This window comes from Microcebus murinus, chromosome 11 (assembly GCF_040939455.1).
Source record: "Microcebus murinus isolate Inina chromosome 11, M.murinus_Inina_mat1.0, whole genome shotgun sequence".
Lineage (NCBI taxonomy): Eukaryota > Metazoa > Chordata > Mammalia > Primates > Cheirogaleidae > Microcebus > Microcebus murinus.
Genome location: NC_134114.1, coordinates 52,534,326 through 52,552,719, shown reverse-complemented (window position 1 = coordinate 52,552,719; position 18,394 = coordinate 52,534,326). Strand labels below are relative to the sequence as shown.

Below are 18,394 nucleotides of genomic sequence, written 5' to 3'. Positions count from 1 at the left end.
AAGGAAGTCAGGTTCTATTACTCAAGACAATAGAAGAATGACCCAGAAGGCAATTTGGAGATTATTGGTGCCACCCACTCCCATCACAGGCCCACAGTGCCAAGGCCTGGAGGAAGGAAATATGTCAAAAGACAGGCCCAGGCACACTTGGAACCTCAGGGCATGTTGTGCAGGGCCATCCTCAATCACTGCTTGGTTACCCCAGGAGTGGCTCAAGGGGCTCACCTGTGGGACTTCAGAAGGTGCAAACAGCAAATCTTGATGGCATCCACATGGTATTAATTCTGCAGGAACACTTAATGCAAGAGTTGTGCAGCCATGGCAGCTTCCACCTAGATTTTAAAGGGCATCACAGACAGTCTAGGGGCCAAGACAAACACTGTCACAGGATGGGAGCCACCAGAGTGTCCCCACTGGAGTAATGCCTAGTGAAGCCAGGGGAGTGGGACAGTCCCTGAGGCCCCAGAACTATAAGGCCACCAAAGTCCAACTCCAGCCTGGGAAAGCTGCAGGGACGAGACTCCAACCTTTGAGAGCTGCTGGGTGGGCTGGACACAGCAAAGCCACAGGGATGGAGCTGCTTGAGGCCTTAGAGCCCCAACTCCCATCCTAATGTAGCCCACATGGAGTCAAAGGAGATTATTCTCCTACTTTAGGACTTAATATTATTTTTTTGTTGTTAGGTTTTGGACTTACTCAGAAGCAGTTACCCCTCTTTTCTTGCCTATATCTCCCTTTTAGAATAGGAATATCTATCCTATGCCTTTCCCACCATTGTAACTTGGAAATATATAACTTGTTTTGATTTCACAGGCTCACAGCTAGAGGGAATTAGCCTCAGGATGAATATACCTTGAGTCTCACCCCTATCTAATTTAGATGAGACTCTGGACTTTGAACTTTTGAGTTGATGCTGAAACAAGTTAAGACTTTTGAGGCTACTGGGATAGAATGGATGTATTTTGCATTGGAATAGGACAGGAATTGGGGAGACCAGAGGCAGAATGCTATGGTTTGAATGTGTCCTCCATAAAGCTTGTGTTGAAAACTTAATCCCCAATGCAAAAGTGTTGAGCGATGAAACCTTTAAGAGGGCTCTGCCCTCATGAATAGATTAATGGCATTGTCGTGGGAATGTGTTCATTATGACAAGAGCAGGTTTGTGATGAAAGCAAGTTCGGCCCCCTCTTGCTCTCTTATGTGCGCTTATTCTTTCACTTTGACCTTCCACCATAGGATGGTGCAGCAGCCCAAGGGCCCTCACCAGATGCAGCCCCTCAATCTTGGACTTCCTAGCCTCCAGACCTGTGAGCCAAATAAATTTATTTTCTTTATAAATTACCCAGGCTGTGGTATTCTGTTACAGCAGCACAAAATACACTAAAACAGCAGCAGTAGGAGAGAAGGTTTGAAACTTTTCCTGCACCTCAATGATATGTCTAACTAAGTAATGTGAACTGCAAGCCAGTGAGTGGTCTTTTAAGTGGGGGAGGGATGTGATGCAAGTTGTGTTTTAAAGGAATCCCAGTGACGGCAGATGAAGGATGGATTGGAAGGGGAGAGAAACCAAAGTCAGGGGAACCAGATAAGGGACCACAGCTATCCTTCTACTGTGTTTCACATTACTGCTTTTTCCTTTACTGAGCTTAACAGATATTGCATTTTTTCTTTTTACAAATTGAAGGTTTGTGGCAATCCTGCATCAAGCAAGTCTATCAGTGCCATTTTCTCAACAGCATGTGCTGACTTCATGTTTGTGTCGTATTTTCAAAATTCTCACAGTATTCCAAACTTTTTCATTATTATTATTCATGTTATGATAATCTATAACCAATGACCTTTGATATTACTATTATAATTGTTTTGGGGCACCACAAATTGCACCCACAGAAGATGGCAAACTTATCTGACTGCACTACCTACTGGCTGTTCCCATCTCTCCTTGTGCCTCCATAAGACACAATAATATTGAGATTAGACCAATCAATAACCCTACAATGGCCTCTAAGTGTTTAAATAAAAAAGAGCCCACATTTCTCACTTTAAATCAAAAGTTAGAAATGATTAAACTTATTGAGGAAAGCATGTTGAAAGCTGAGACTGGCCAAAAGCTAGGCCTCTTGCCCAGTTAGCCAAGTTGGGATCACAACGGAAAAGTTCTTAAAGGAAATTAAAAGTGATACTCCAGTGAATATGCAAATGGTAAGAAACTGAAACATCCTTATTGCTAATATGGAGAAAGTTTTACTGGTCTGGATGGAAGACCAAACCAGCTACAACATTCCCTTAAGCCATAGCCGAATTCACAGTAAAGCTCTAACTCTTCTTCAATTCTAGGAAGGCTGAAAGAGGTGAGGAAGCTGCAGAAGAAGAGTCTGCAGTTAGCCGGGGTTGGTTCTTGAGAGTTAAAGAAGAAAGCCATCTCCATAACATAAAAGTGCAAAGTGAATCACCAATGCTGATGGAGAAGCTGCAGTAAGTTATCCAGAAGATCTAGCTAAGATCATTGATGAAGGGGACTACACTAAAATGACAGATTTTCAATGTAAACAAAATAGGCTTATATTGGAAGATGACATGTAGGAATTTCATAGATAAAGAGAAGGGGTCAATGCCTGGTTTCAGAGCTTCAAAGGACAGACTGACTTTCTTGTTAGTGGCTAATGCAGCTGGTGACTTTAAGTTGAAGTTCATTTACTATTCCAAAAATCCTAAGACCCTTAAGAATTATGCTAAATCTGCCCTGCCTGTGCTCTACAAATGGAACAACAAAGCCTGGATGACAGCACATGTGTTACAGGATGGTTTACTGAATATTTTAAGCCCAATATTAAGACCCAATTGCTCAGAAAAAAAAGATTCCTTTCAAAATATTACTGTTCCTTGACAATGCACCTGGTCACCCAAAAGCCCTGATGGAGACATTCAAGGAAATTAATGCTGTTTTCATGTCTGCTAACACAACATCCATTCTTCAGCCTATGGATCAAAGAGTAATTTCAACATTCAAATCTCATCATTTAAGAAATACATTTCATAAAGCTATACCTGCCATAGTGATTCCTCTGGTGTATCTGGGCAAAGTAAATTGAAGACATTCTGGAAAGAATTGACAATTCTAGATGCCATAGAGAATATTCATGATTCATGGGAGGAGGTCAAACTATCAACATTAACAGGAATTTAGAAAAAGGTGATTACAACTATCATGGATAACTTTGAGGGGTTCAAAACTACAGTGGAGGAAGCAATTGCAGATGTGGTAGAAACTGCAAGAGAACTAGAATTAGAAGTGGAGCCTGCATGTGACTAAATTGCTACCATCTCATGATAAAATTTAAACAGATGAGGAGTTGCTTCTTACAGATGAGCAAAGAAAGTGATTTGTTGAGATGAAATCCACCCCTTGTTGAAGATGCTGTAAACATTGTTGATTTGACAAAAAGGATTTAGAATATTTGATAAGCTTAGTTGATAAAGCATTGGCAAGGTTTGAGAAGACTGACTCCAATTTTGAAAGAAGTTCTATTGTGGGTAAAATGCTGTCAAACAGCACTGCATACTACAGAAAAATCTTTCATGAAAGGAAGAGGCAATTGATGCAGAAAACTTCATTGTTGTCTTACTTTAAGAAATTACCACAACCACCCCAACCTTTAGCAACCACCAACCTGATGGACCAATCAGCAGCCAACAACATCAAGACAAGACCCTTCACCAGCAAAAAGATTATGACTTGCTAATGGCTTAGAATCTAAGCCTTAGATGATCATTAGCATTTTTAGTAATGAAATATTTTTAACTAAGGTATATGCATTGTTTTTTTTAGACATCCTGCTATGGCACACTTAACAGACTATAATATAGTGTAAACGTAACTTTAATATGCACTGTAAAACCAAAAAATTCATGTGACTCATTTTATTGCAATATTTGCTTTATTGCAAAAACCGAACCTGCAATGTCTCCAAGGTATGTCTGTATATGGTCAGTGCTTAATCAGTACTTCCCATCACATTAATAGAACTTTCAGTTCATTGCAACCCCACTCCTAATGTACATACAAACACCTAAATTTTACCTATCTTGTCTCCTAGTTTTTTAAGTCCCTATTCTCTACTAGGTGATAGTTAATTGAATAATGTAGTCCAGGTTAATGTAACAATGGGTAGTAATGAATATAAAATCTTGATCTTCCCTACCAGCAGACCACACCTTGATTTAAAACACTGACTCAAAAATGGGAACACAAAAGGAAAGCGAGACACACAGTTTGAGGCAAGCAGTCCTCGTAGCCAAATTACAGAAAATACGCAGTTCCCTGCCCAGGTGTATGTGTGTGTACACGTGCACCTGTATGTATCACAGACCTGTCCAGGTGTGTGGCCTATAAATTTAGATTATATGTTTGTGGGGGGAAACCTCATTTCAGATGAGCATACACAGAAGATTTAATAAAACACAGAGCCTATGCAAAATTCCCTATGTGTGGAATGTGCCCAGTAACACTCAATTACAATGAGTGATTTATTGCTAGGTAGTCCAGAACACAAGGGCCAGACTATATCCACTGTATGCATCACAGTTTCACCTTCATAACTGCATCAAATTTTTTAAAAATGACCAGTCATTCTTTCAGTTTTTCTCCATCCTTAAGATGCCTCCTCAATCTGAACAGAAGGCATCATTCCCTGCTTCGAAATCAGTATCTTTATCAACTGGTCATAGATTAAGCCTTTGGAACTCTTTCTTTCTGGCTCTGCATCTTCTCCCTCAGCCATCTCTCTCACACTCCTGCGACCTGGATCCCATTTGTTCTTAATAGCTGAGGGACTCTGCACCCACAGTAGTCCTTTCTCTGGTGTGCTCAAGCCCCGCCCCCTTTCCAGTGTTCCTATCCCTTCAGCGCTGTGCTCAGCACTGGAAATTCTAAGGTGATAGGCCAGGTCCCTGCCCACAGGAATTCTTGGTCTATTGGAAGAGGCACACTAAACAGCCAAAGCCGCGTAGTGAACATTGCAGTGAAGAGAAGCACTGGGTGGGAACATGGATGCGAGGGCGATGTGGCTGCAACATCTGTCACCCCATTGATCGCCAGGATTGATTCGGCTGATCTGGCTGGCTAGACGGGTGTCCCCTTCCTGCCTCACCACTCCATGTGCATCCCTCCTGAAGCTGCATGCTCCGTCGAAGAGGATGAGCTTACCCAATAGAGGAGGACCATTCTTCGGTCAAGGGTATGCAAGTGGCTGCTCTCCCTGCTAGAACCTCCAAACAAGCTCTCAACAGAAGCACCGGGTGGGAACAGAGAGCACAGGAGAGGCAGTGATCCTGCTGGGAATAGGCAAGGTAAGCTTGCAGGATGAGTTGATAAGGTTAATTTTTTTTTAAAATAGACTTTCTTTCCACTCAAATGACTGAATAACCTGAGAACATTATTGCTCCAAGCATTAGGTACCATGTTTTAGAATTATTTAACTGCATAGTTGAACTTTCCCAAGAAAATAAAGGAGGTCTCCAAAAGTCATAAAATAAAGACTTATTGAAAAACAGAGTGAAGACCTACTAAGAATCTTTGCCGTGGAGAGTTTTGCTGGTCTCAGCAGTCCAGAAGATTGGACTTAATGGTCAGTGAGGGTAAGAGACAACGTCTTGACCCACGTGTGGTAGAGCAATAGAAACAAAATCCCTGAATAAGGGAGTACCCCAAAGGGCTACACCTTTATTCAAATACTAATCATAGAAAAACATGATCACTAGCAAAAGGAAAGACAAGGAATCCTTCTGTCCCCACCTGTCTTTGATGGGGACTGTGGTTGGAGAGTGTTCCCCAGAACCCTTTAACTGAAAAATTAACATATAACATGCTCCCAGACTGGTAATGCATTTGGGGTTAACTCAGAATTAAAGACTCTTGCAGTTACAGTATCACTGGACATAGGCTCACAATTCTATACTATAAAACAGTCAACAAAACTATCCATCACTATAAACAGCAAAGTTAGACCCTTCAGAACTTCAAGTAATAGATGAACCAAATATTTTGGAAAATAACTATATTTAAATAAAGACATTGAAAAAAACAACTGAAAACATAAACGGATACTATCCAAAAAGACCAGGCCAATTTGACAAAGAACCAACTAGAAACTTCTGAAAATAAAAGGTATGGTGTTTGAAATTTCATTGGATAAGTTAAATAGCAAAAAAGAAAAGTGAAAAAGATAATTAGTATACTGGAACTTGGGTCTTAAAAAAATTATCCAGAATATAGCACAGTGCTAGAGAAGGTCAAAAGTATAAAAGGGATGTTAAGAAAAATGAAATATGAAATTAAAGGGTCCAATATATTTTTATAGGAGCAGGAAGAAGGCCAGTATGTCTAGTGAGTGAGGAAGAGAGTAATAAAAGATGAAGACAGAGAGAAAAACAAAGGGCCTGATCAGAGAAGGCCTTATTGGTCATCACAGGACTTTGATTTTTCTTCTGAGTATGAAGAGAATCCATTTGAGGGTTCTGAGCTGAGGAGTGACATAATCCATCATGTACACTAACGGGATCATTCTGACTGCTATGCCGCAGGTAGATGGAGAGGGACCAAGGGCAGACACGGGGGACTCGTTTGGATGCCACCACAATAATGCAGACAAGAGGTGATGCTGGCTGAGATCAGGGGGTAGGAAAGGTGGTAAAAAGTAATTGGCTTATGAATGTAGTCTGAAGGGAGAGTCAATAGGCTTTCCCAAATTGGAAATGGGACATGAGAGAAAGAGAGATAGATGTCTCCCAGGTTTGACATCTAAGAAAAGGATGAAATGGCCCTTAGCAGAGATGAGGAAGGGTGTAGAGATGGTAGTACAGATTTGGGAAAGGAAACCAGGAATTCATTTCTGGGTACAGTTAGTTTACAATGTCCACACACAGCGAGCTGTCCCCCAGATACTGAGATATACAACTCTGGGCTTTATCCTGCCCACCAAATCCTTTCACTGATTTACTCTTTCATCGAAGCACTAGTGGGAAAATGAAAAGAGGTTTAGAAGGAGACAGAACAGAGACTGTTCCTGTCTGTAAGGATGTTGACATCTAAGGAGGGAAGGAAGGTTTTCTGCCACCTGTTGCAGAGCCTGAGCTGGAAGAGCAGATGCTGTCTCAGTCTTCTAGCACTTGGAAAGGCACCAACAGCGAAATGAGATGGGAACATTCGAAAAGTGGTTTTTAGAAACAAAACCATGCTGTTAGGCTGGCCATCTGGCTTCCAGCTACCACAGACAAAATCCATGGGGACAACAGAAGAAAACGAAGCCATATCAACCACTTTATGAGACAACCACCCCCAAACTTTTCATTTTTACAGTCAGTCCTCTGGGTAGAGTTTGACCTACAGGGCTATTTTCCTTGGAAATCATGATTATTTTCCAAAGAAAAGTGAGTTCTAATGGGCAAGGAAGAGGACAAGACTAAGAACTGGGCAGCCCAAGTCACCCCAGCTCCCTGTCCACAGACCCACCCTTCTCTCCCTGGTGACTTAGTTTCTCAGTGTGTAAATAATGCAGCAGGGAAGAAATATTTCCCACTGCCTACACACAGTGCTTTTTTGGAGGGTTAATGAGGTAATATGCATAAAACACTAGGAGCTACTCAAATAAAGGAACAATGAAACTCCTATTTGTAAGTTTTTGAGGTCGAGACAGAGCAATTGTAATTCTTCTTACAAACCCCACTGAAAATTAAACTAAGATGTCAGGAGTTATCTTGCACGGGCCCGTAGAGACAAAATGAGATACTGTGTTAAAGTTCTCTGTGGAGTATAATTGCAACATAAGGATTTCTAGAAATAATCTCTCAAGATAAAAGTGCAATATTAAACAAGTCCAAAATCATTCAAAACAAACTAACAAAAAGCTGTCACTCTAGTAAGTCTCTACATGGGAGTTAAACATGTTGACCTGTGAACCACAGTTAGGCCACATTCCTAGTTGTACAAGCTAGAAGCATGACAATCCCTGGGAGAAAATACAGACTTTTGTCCAAGATCCATAGAATTGAGCACATTGTAAGAGCCATCCATGAAAAGAGCTTTGTTGAAGGCATTATCCCTCATTTTCTAAATGCTGTCCAACTCCACTCGAACAGTGACAATTAACATGGAAGTGAATAGGCCACTGTACAGATTCTGTTCATAATCCAGATAGATGGTTTTCCTTGCTCCATATGATTTTACATTACTATTCAAACAACCTTTCACTTTGTCAAATTGCTGGCTCAGAACATGCCACAGACCAGAGGAACACACCATCTGGAAGCGAAATCTCTCCCTGACGGAGCAAGGATGTGTTCGGATGACTGTGAACACCAGGTTTTCATTCACACACCTCAACTCTTCATTTCAGAAGAAAAGGGAAAGGTGGCTGGAAAACTACCAAACACACAAAGGGCAGAAATGAGCAATAAGCTAAAGATGACACCAGGACAAGTTTGAATCTGGACCAAAGATTTTAATGAGTTCATTCCAACAGCACTTCACTGAGTGGCCAGTGTAATTACCCAGCTGTGGACACAAGGCAAGAGAAGTCTGACAACTTCCCCAAGGTCAGTGAGTTCTAATCCCTCATCTGCTAATGACGCATGGTAAATTCCAGATTTCCAGGTCTGTGTTTACTGCACATGGACACTAACCTCCCAACTGGTCCCCACTTTCAGCCCCAGATCCCTCTAGTCCATGCAGCCCATGACTGAAGGTTCAACTTCTGAAAATATGTTCTGAGTGGCCAGCCCCCTTCCCTACTCTAAATCCCTCAGTGGCTCCTCACTGCCTGGAGAACAAAGGCCTTGCTCTGTACCTGCGTGTGAGCCCTCTTCCTGCCAAGGCCTCAGGCCATGCTTCCTTCCTTTCTTCTCTAGAACAGATATTTGTGGGGCTCTGATAGTCCCACATTCTTCCCTTTTTCTGTTAACACCTGGATCTCCCCTCTGGGGAGTCCCATATTGTGGACAGCTTTGATAGGAAGTAAGATCCCATAGTCCCTACAGAAGTCAATGGGATTTCATTGTCCTTCTCCCTGCCCCAGTGCAGCCAGAGGCTGGGTACATCACTAAGATGCTTAAGCAGGGGTCCACTCATAGGCAGATAATGGTATGGGGGCAGTCAGGGTCATACTTAGGCTCCAAAGTCCATTTCTGTTGTTTGCACCCAAGAAATACCACTGAGGCACTCTGCAGTTTATTTGTCTTAACAACTTTCCTATGCAAACCAGTCATTCTACCCAGAGTGGCCAATTCAGTATCCCCTGAATAGCATGTATACTTGCACCCCAGGCCATCTTCCTGGAGAACACAGGGCAAAGTGCCCCGAAGGGGTAAGCAGAAGGCAGGAACAGCAAAATGGGTCCAGGGTCTGGGTGTGAGCAGGGGCGCAATCCCAGAGAAGACTGGATATCGCTTGAAGAATGAACATAAGTTAGCTAGACTAAAGGAAAGGCACATTCCAGCATATGCACTGAGGACAGAGAACACATCATACTTATGTGTAGGATTTGAAATTTCTTCCAGTTAGCTGTGTGCAAGATACAAGGGGGCAAGGACTGAGACCTGAGACACAAGCAAGGGCCCACTCACTTGGCACCTTGCATGCTATGCTAATGATTTGAGTCTCCAGCCTGAAGTTAAGGGGGGCTTAGAAGAATAAGCATAGATCCTAAAATCCTAAGAGATCAAAATTGTTTTCCCTAACTAGCTTTTTGAAGTTTCTAACATTCACTCTTAAGATACACACTCACCTCCATAAAATACAACATAATATTAAGCCAAGATACTTGCTTTAGTTAAACTCATTCCAAAATAATTTAATTTTGTACAGATAGCACCAAATAATTAGTAGAAGCAGCTACAGTTTGTCCAAGTGTCAGGTTGTAGAAAGAACCAAGGCAAGAAAGAGTCACACATCTTTGGATGAGGGCTCCCAGCTCTGCTTCTAACTGGATGATTTGGGGCAAGTTATTTAACCTCCTTGAGCCTCAATTTTTTTTTTATCTGTAAAATGGAGCTATTGATGATAACAGCTACAAGACCGTTAGGATGATAATATCAAATATATATAAGGCAATTGGTACACATTAAATATGTGTGACACCATCCCTTTTTTTCCAAGAAGCAGTCTCCCTAACAGGGCTCCTTGCACCCTGAGGTATAGCTGAAAGATCAATAGGCCAGGAATGAGGAGATTTGGGTTCCTACATCTGCCCATTTCCTAACTGTACAATGCTAAAAGGTCACTCACTCAACCAATTGCAAGCTCAATTTCCCCATCTGTAAAGTGGGGATAATAATCATTGCCCACTCCTGGACATGTAAGGATTAAATGAGATTGACGGAAGCTTTAAAGGATTCCAGATACATAAAATATTATTATTAGCAAGTATTTGCGTACTTACAAATGACCTTCTTGGAGAGATATTTCTGACACCGCCTTTGAATTTCCAGTTCAACCACTTTCCTCGTGTCACTCATAAACCTACAAAGACTCTTTACTGCTTATAATGCCTCTCAAATTGTTTGGCTTGCAGCCCTCCTGAACGGGGCCCCACCCTGCCTGGCTACTTCCTGCTATTTCCTTCTGCCCCCGGATGTGCACACTGCCCCTCTCACAGCCCACACTCATCCCCACCCCTGCACTCTCGCTCATCCCGCTCATCCCAGTGCTCCTGCCTAGAATCCCTCATACCTTCTCTCTCTCTAGACAGGTAAATCCTCGAACCCAACTCCCGTCACCTCCTCCATGAAGCCCTCCCTGTGACTCCAGCGAGCGGCAAGAATTCTCTCCTAGTTCTGAACTCCTAACCAGACTTCCAGTTGGTATTATATGACTTGACTAAACTTTCTAATTATTCTCCTCAAGTAGATAGTAAGCTTCTTGAGGGAAAAGATCATATCATCTTTTATATCCACTACTCCCTAGCATTTCAGGATAGTTAATACAACAGAGGAGGAGAACATGGACGAGAGGTTCTCAAACCTGTTTGCAACCCCAAAACATTTATCCTCAATTTATCTCTACAAACCTTTAACAAGCGTCTACTCTGCACTTGAGGCCAAAGGGAACCAGAGTGAGTAGGGCAAGTTCCTGGTCTCACGGGCTCTAGAGACAAACAGGTCAATGACAAACAACAGAGCGTGGTAGCTGGGCCTGTGTTGGTCATAGCAAAGGATTCTATCTCAGACTTTCCATTTACAACCATAGCTAAAACATAACATTGCCTCTTCCCTTGTAGGGATTGAACCAAAAAATCAGACAAAGATGTACTTTATAAGTTATGAGATGAGGAAAATGTTAGAAATAACCTAAAAGTTCCACATTGAGAATAATACAGTAAGAGAGAATTTTATATAGTCACTGAAAAGAATCATTTTTGAAGGATATTTGATAGCATAAAAACGTTAGTAATATAAAAAGTGACAAAGATGTTCAGTGTATACACTAGGTGATCTCAATTGTGTTAACATGAAATAACAAGCTGTCATTGACTGCAGATTTACTATACACCAGGCCCTATATGCTACCGCTTTAAAAAGTGACAGCAATGAGGGTAGCTTTGGTGAAACCAATAACAAGTGCCATAATCTCTACCAGCTTCACCCAAATAATAAAATCTAAGTAAAACAGTGTGTTTGGTTTCAAACCAAAACCTCTCATTCTAGTGCAATTGCTCTCCCTCCATTATTGCTATCTAGAAAATCTATTACTATTACTAAAATGGGAAATGTTACTATTCCCATTTTATGTATGAGAAAACAGAATGGAACTCAAAGTCACCAGCTAAAATGTGATCAAGCTGGGAATTAAATCCAAGTCTATCTCATCCCAGAGCTTCCTTCCTGGACTATACCACCAAGAGCATTTTCGATCCGCTTTTTCTTAGGCCCAACCAAGCTTAGTGACTGTTAAAGCCCTATAAATATAAATAATAAAGGCTGGGGCTGAGCTCTCGTGAATTCAAGCCCTCATTTTCACTCTCCTAAATGTCTTAGAACTAATTGTAGGATTTGTCTTTTCAAAATATTTTGGTCTCTACTATGAATTCTCCTAAGTGCTAGTTACCAAGACACATTTACACAGACAACCTTTGTTTGAATATATCAAAAGCCTATGTAAACAGGTAATTGGCATCATTGGAACAGATTTCTCAGGTTATGAATGGGCCAGATCCCAACATTTGTAAGTGGATTACTTGCAGCTGCAAGACAACTATATACGCCACTGAGAGACTGGCTTACAAGCGCCATTTTAATGCATATGCTGACCCTTGTGTATTGTCCTAAGCATCATGTTCAGCCGTGTTTCACAGGAGAATCAGAGTCCTGTTTAGAGTCTCAAGAACACACTTCCTGCTCATACAACCCTGGTGGTGGGATTACACCGTTCTTCCTCTCCCCACAGACACTGAGCCATGGAAACCAGGACACTCCAACTCAAGTGAGAACAAGGCCTGGGTATGGCCTTGGCAGGTAGGGATGGGGGCTCCCTTACCAGCCCCCTCTCCCTGCCCCCACCTACGGAGCCAGCCCCACCTTTTCTCTCCCCTTGGACAGCTGAGCAACAGATTCCTGTCCCAGTTTCTCTACTACCCTGCTATTCTTCCTCTAGCAAGCACATACTCCCTTCCGATATTTCCCAGGCAATTTTTCTATTGGTACAAGTAGAAACATAACATAGAAATAATGAGAGTTGGTTACAAAGTTCTAAAAGGTCACACTAAAACAGTATAGCTAAATATAATTAACTCGGAACCACAGAGCAGCTTCAAGTATGCAGCCCTCACTTTATTTTACTCACTAGGGACATACCCTTAGGCAAGTAATGTCATATCTCTGAGGGACATACCCTTAGGCAAGTAATGTCATATCTCTGAGGGACATACCCTTAGGCAAGTAATGTCATATCTCTGAGGGACATACCCTTAGGCAAGTAATGTCATATCTCTGAGGGACATACCCTTAGGCAAGTAATGTCATATCTCTGAGCTCCAGTTTCCAATAGAACAAGACGGTTGAACTACCTTATAGCTATAGTTGTAACAAGGAACGTTTCCCCAATACTTAGGACATAAATGCATCTGATGTTTCTGGCTCCTCCTTACTCTACCAACAAATCATCCTTATTCCAAAAACCCTCATCCAAACCCTGCTCGACTCTTTCAATTCTGATCAGGTGCTTCAGGGACCCACCCCACCCTGTCTCAACCCTTTCCCAATTCCACCACCACCACTATATATATATCAAATTTTTAAAGGCACATAAATAATATCTAGGAGACAGGACCATATAATGGTTTAAAACCCAAGGTTTAGATTCAGACATGGGTGTCGATCCAGTGTAGCAACTCATTAGCTTGTGACTCTAGGCAAGCCACTTAATCCAAGTCTCTGTTTCTTCATCTGTACAATGGGGGTTATAATAATGCCAGTCTCATAAGACAGTTGTAAGGATAAATGAGTAACACACATAAAGCCCTTAGCAAGAGCCCGCCACACGCACACACTATATCATTATCAGGTGGTGGCTGTGCTAGTGACTGCTATAAATATTTTCCTGAAGGATGCCATGGCTTGATTGAAGTGAGATTCTTCCCCAGAATATGGCCAACCTAGGAAACTCATTTAAAGAGCCAATCATGGGAAGGAGAAGAGAAGCTTCTGTTTGCAGGGGGGAATGAGAGATGGGATGAGCAGCAAGGAAAGCTGTTGATGGAAAGGAGGGGACAGCAGCACACTCCTGTGCACTTCTCCTTCCTCTCGCCCCTCGTCTCACTACTCTCCCTCCTTGAGAGAGAAACCCCACACATCTCAGGGGGTAGCCCAGGAAAGGCACTCCTCCAGCCACCTGACTGCAAGAATGTGAGACAGGCATGTGAGAGCCAGGAACAGGCTGTAACTTCCAGAATTTAATTTGTTTAGGGAACATCCAGCCCTCTGTTTCATTTAATGAGAAGCTGCATTCATGTTTCATTTAATTCCAGGAATCATTGATATGTTTTGCTGACTTGTTGACTTCTGGTAATGCTGTGTTTCATATGTAAAATATTATCCTCTGTCTCTGACAGTAACATATCTATAATAATATTTCCTGGAAATGGTATATTTCTGAAGGATGGAGCAGGAACTCTCAATGTAAAGGTTCCACACAAACAGCTCCATCCTGTTCTTTCATAGTGCAGAGGTACCCTCCACAGAAGCAAAATTCAATACTTCTGGGAAAATATGTATTTTCTGGACACCTGGACATATTATTTTGCAAAATATTATTTGTGGAACCAGTGACCTGCCATCATTTTAGAATGTGAATGTCAACCAAAAGTATCTCTGAATGTGAGTTAATAGCAAGTTTACCCAATACAATCAAAGTAAATTCATCCCCCTAAAAACAATATTACAACTTCTGATGCATAAGGGGCAGTCATAACATTTACTAAGAATAAGAAGAGTTGAGCAATTTTATGAAATCCCCATTCAATTATTTCATTCTTTCACTCAACTAATATTTATCAGATAATTAAATGTGCCAAATACTAGACAAAGATCTCCAGGAAAGATGACTCAATCTTTGCCATTGAGATGGTCAATCTAATGGGAATGACAAATTAAAACAGCTAATTATATGCAGAACATGCCACAGGCAACACCAAGTAGTAGGATCAAATTAGGATAGGTGAGAGCAGAGACTGGTTAAATGAGATTTGACACAGACTATCACTTGACCCTCAATATCCATTCTCATTGTCCTATCTTCATTTTAGCAGTAGGATCCTTCAACACTAGCTGGGTACCTGGCCCACCAGCTAAAGCTGCCCTGTCCAATATGGTAGCCACTGGCCACATGTGACTATTGAGTACTTGAAATGTGGCTAGTCCTACATGTTGAAATAATATTTTAGATATATGGGATTAAATACACTGGGTTCACTTTATGTATTAACCATATTAAAAAGTAAAAAGTATTAGAAAATTTTAAATTACATATGTGGCTCACATTAGACCCCGGCTTTCCTGAAGTTAGGTGTGGGCATATGATGTTTTGGCTAATGAGATGTACATAGGACTAATACGGATTAAGTATCTCTTATCCAAAATGCTTAGGACCAAAAGTGTTTCAGATTTGGGATTTTTTTTATTCAGATTTTGGAATACTTGTATATATATAATGAGATCTCTTGGGGATGGGACCCATGTGGAAACATGAAATTTATTTTTCATATATACCTTATACATATAGCCTGAAGATAATTGTATACAATATTTTTAATAACTTTGTGCTTAAAATTTTGATGGTAACTCTTCACATGAGGTCAGGTGTGGAATTTTCTACTTGTAGTGTCACATCAGCACTCAAAAAGTTTCGGATTTTGCAGCATTTCAGATTTCAGATTTTTGGATTAGGAATTCTCAACCTATATATACAATGTCTGACTTGGCCTCTTCAAAGGAAGCACATGCCCTCCATAACTCCTTTTCCTATTCTTAGGGGCTGGATGCAGATGAGTGGTGGTGAGCTAGCTGCAACCATTCCAATAAGGATAATAATGCCCTAGGGATGGGAACAAGACAAAAGGAACATGGCCCCTGGATGACCTCACAGAGTGAGCCACTCTACTCTCCAGACCAGCAAGTGTGCTGGCTTAGACTTTCACATAAGAGAGATGCTCTTGTTTTATTTAAATATATTCCAGCTAATACAGGAACATATAAAAGAAAGGTTCCTAAAGGAGATGATACCTTTAAAGACATCGTGAAGAGCAGGAGATAGCCAGGTAAGGAGAGCCGTATATCAGCCATAAAGGCCAGGAGTAAGAAGTAGGGTGTTTGGGGAAGAGGCGACAACAGAGCAAAGGCAGAATGGCAAGGACCTGTGGAATACGTACAAGGAGCACTCAACAGGAGCATCAGTGTGGAGACAGGGAGCACAGGGAGTCAGAGAAAGAGGAACACAGGATGAGGCTGCATCACTTTACAGCCTTTTGGCTGAGATAAAATGTAGGATGGGGCTGCAAAGGCAGGTGAAAGCCTGGAAAGCACTGAATGATGGGTTGAGAACCTTGAACTTTTTTCATGTAGGAATGGGGAGAGACTGAATATCCTACTCAAGGAGGGAACGAACAATTCTGTTTTCCGATGGATCATGCTGGTGCCAATGAAGAAAACGGATTTTCAGGAGGCCAAATCCAAGTCAGGGAGAATAGCAGTAATCCGGATACAAAATGATCAGGGTCTTAGCAGTAGCAATATGGAGAGGATGTGGCAGAATTAAAGCCTATTCGAAAGGTAAAATCATCCCGGGTAGTAAAGAAGAGAGGGAAGTAAAAATAGACTGCTGGCATCTGGCTTAGTGGAGGGGCCAACAACTAAAGCAGGGGAGACAGGAGCAGGGAAGTGAGGGTTCAGTGATGTCAGCATTTGTGCCAAATCATGTCATTAAACAGCTTCCCCTTGCCCAGTGCTTAAATACGGTACCAGCATCAAATCAAAGATACAGATTTCAGGCAAGCATTGATGTAGCTACTCAGTGTCCACAGACATCAACAGCCAAACTAGGGGAAGGTATATGCCAGGAGGGAGAAGAGGAAAAGGGAGGGAGGGAAAATTAATCAAAATCACAGGAATGTAACATATTGCTGAAGCTCTCCAGGCTCTTCTCAAGGAAAAAAAAAAGGCAAGGAAATAAAAATGCACAAGACCTCTAGGGGAAAATGGAGAGTAAAAAAGATCAAAGCTATTACAAGAACTTAAAACTTTTGTTCAAAATAGCTCTTTCTTAAACTATACATTAGTTTTGTTAGTAACATCACATCCCAAATGGCTTAGAATACTTCATTCTCTCTAGTTCATTATGTTTTCTGAGGAAGGATCACACATATCAAGATTAAATTCCATTTAAGTTCTGTTCAAAATTAAAATTAGTCAAAATGAGATTGAAATTCATAGTAAGTATAATTTCTTTTCATTACTCTAAACTATTGGAGTATGCTATTTTTACAGAACTTGCATATTCATTTTGCCTATTTTTTAGGAAACAGTCTGAGAAGAAATTTCATCACTTCTGAATTTTGAAAAAATTGGGAATCCTAAGAACCTAATTATGTAAATACCTTTTAAAAACATGGCCCTGAGAAGCAGGGTACAATACACCTATAGTCCCAGATACTCAGGAGGCTGAGGCAAGAGGAATGCTTGAGCTCAGGAGTTCAAAATCAGAGAGACATAAAAAATTAAACAACATTTTTTAAAACTATGACCTTGAGTAAGTTGCTTAAATGCTCTAAACTCTAGTCTCTACATCTTTAAAATGAGGATAATATCTGACCCACCTTCCTACCTCCCAAAATTATTGAAGATTAAATGAGATGTTATTGGAGCTTTCTATAAACTATAAAAGGATATACAATTTTTTTTTTTTTACACAGAAGAAACTCTGCAAGACTACTAAAATCTCAGCCGGGCGTGGTAGCTGACACCTGTAATCCTAGCGCTCTGGGAGGCCAAGACAGACACATTGCTCCAGGTCGGGAGATTGAAACCAGCCTGAGCAAGAGTGAGACCCCATCTCTACTATAAAATAGAAAGAAATTAATTGACCAACTAAAAATTTATATATAAAAAATTAGCTGGGCATGGTGGCACATGCCTGTAGTCCCAGCTACTCGGGAGGCTGAGGCAGTAGGATCGCTTGAGCTCAGGAGATTGAGGTTGCTGTGAGCTAGGCTGACACCATGGCACTCACTCTAGCCTGGGCAACAAAGTGAGACTCTGTCTAAAAAAAAAAAAGACTACTAAAATCTCTTTCTTGCATGGAGCAGCAAGCTAATGGATAAAGCAAAAACAATGGCAATAATCAATCATGATTTTCAAAAATAGCTTCCTAGGCAAAAAATAATCTATGCCAGTGGAGTTTAATGCAGATTCCCAGGTCCCACCCACCAGAAATGCTAACTCAAGTGGTCTCAGTGCTCAGGGATTTGTAATTAAAAGATATTTCCAGGCAGTTCCAATGACTCTCTACATTTGGGACCCATCACTCTGCCTAAGTTAGAAAAGACTATCTCAAATCACAAACCCCTTCAGGACACACTGTCACTCAGATGGCCGAGATCTGTGGCTGTCAGTCTATCTATTCATGCAGCATTTATTGAGAACACAGTCTGCACAAGACACTGAGCTAGGTGCTAGGAGCGGAGGCCTGGGGTCTAGTGGGGGGAGATACACAGCAACACCTATGCCCACAATGACAGCACGGGGCAGTCAGTGCCATGAGGGAAGGGGGCCGATGGTACCCATGATGGCACTTGCAGAGCTCATGGGACAAGCCACAGGCGGTAGCTGACTCAGGCTCTAGGAGTCCTGAAGA

At 41.5% G+C, this 18,394-nt stretch overlaps 1 protein-coding gene across 2 annotated transcripts in view; it reads right to left on the bottom strand.

Moving 5' to 3' along the window:
- Positions 1 to 18,394, bottom strand: part of ARHGEF28 (Rho guanine nucleotide exchange factor 28) — a 289,794-nt gene that overhangs the window by 251,962 nt on the left and 19,438 nt on the right. The gene's annotated exons all lie outside the window — the stretch shown is intronic.